General features: G+C 45.2%; 1 protein-coding gene across 5 annotated transcripts in view; it reads left to right on the forward strand.

The window, feature by feature from the left end:
- The first annotated feature begins 293 nt into the window (after positions 1-293).
- Positions 294-1,318, forward strand: part of col14a1a (collagen, type XIV, alpha 1a) — a 202,633-nt gene continuing 201,608 nt past the window's right edge. For all 5 annotated transcript variants that reach the window (XR_007261919.1, XM_048595780.1, XM_048595781.1 and 2 more), the window contains exon 1: positions 294-430. The gene's annotated coding sequence lies outside the window, so the exon portion shown is untranslated. The remainder of the gene's footprint in view (positions 431-1,318) is intronic.

Genomic DNA, 1,318 nt, shown 5'->3' on the forward strand with positions numbered 1-1,318 from the left:
GATCAGAGCAGATGAGATACAGCATACCTGAATGTGTTTTGTGGCTGGTGTTTGTGGCCAGACTCATTCACTGTCTCAGTGTGTTATTACTCCTTGTAAACCTGAGGCTATGTCCTGGTTTTCACCCTCATTCACCTTTTTCTCCGTTTTCCTCTCGGAGGACGCTGTCAATCAGCTTTTTTTGGGGTGTGTTTCTCGAGTCTTTCATTGGCTGGACTGGGTGGGGGTGTACCAGGGGAGCAGGGGGTTGGGTATTGAGTTTTGTGTGAGTATTTCGCGCTTGTGGAGTGAAAAGGAGATAGCATAAGATTGAGCAGGTCTCGCAGTCCCAATCTCAGGGAAAGTGAGTGAGCTGTCACCTCTGGTGCGAGGAAGATTTTATAAGAATAAAACAACCGATTCTTGCATTAATGCTTCCCGTCTCTCAAAGGTAAGGAAATCTCCCAACTATTTAACGAGATAACCATTTTTGTTTATTTTTAATGGCATAGTCGTATCGGGAAGGATAAGAGGTAACGCCTACCCAAAAATAGTTTAAGGTCTTTCTTAACTTTGGAGGTTTGACTTTGACCAGGACCCCCTGCAGTAAATCTAAAGTAAATCTTGTGGACAATGATTTTCTGCAGCTGTAGATCTGAAGGTGGTATAGGCTGTGCTCAACTCTCTTAATATCAACTCACGCTTAAAACAAGGATGTGGACTATTATTGAAGCGGTTTTAATGACATTTTTCTCTGAGAAGGTACTCTGGGGCCAGCTGTTACTTTTTGGACACACATCTGTTTGGTTCTAAGGCATGTTTTGTGTTTCCCTGGATACTTGCCCTCTGAGGGAGAGTTCGATCTGCAGACTATGCCCTGACTTGCTGTCTCTCCTCGAGTTCGTGTCTGCTGCTGGAGTTTAAAAATGAAATTCTCTCCCCAGTCTCGCTGCCCAGCGATCAAAAGCGGCGGCAAACCCCTGAAATTATTTCGCTCCTTGTGGCTTTGAGCTCCCCAAATGAAACAACGACAAAAAAGTACGCGCGTTTGTAACTTTTTTGTTCGTGTTACCCTTTTTTGTTTTATATTTCAAAGCAATTCTTTGGGAGAATGTGAGTTTTAAAAATTACAGAAACAAATCATCGCACGCTTCCGGTGCGGTCAATCTCACTGAGATCTCACTCAGAGGCGGAAGAATCGGACCGAGTTCTGGATTCACTTCTCTCCGCTCCATGGACCAAGTCCCAGATACAACGTGGCCCATATGGCACTAGAGGGAGTCCAGTTGCATACAGGGTGCCCCAGTTTCACTGGAGGGTGCCCAGTTGCACACAGGGT

Source organism: Rhincodon typus, chromosome 4 (genome assembly GCF_021869965.1).
Source record: "Rhincodon typus isolate 14 chromosome 4, sRhiTyp1.1, whole genome shotgun sequence".
Taxonomy (NCBI): domain Eukaryota; kingdom Metazoa; phylum Chordata; class Chondrichthyes; order Orectolobiformes; family Rhincodontidae; genus Rhincodon; species Rhincodon typus.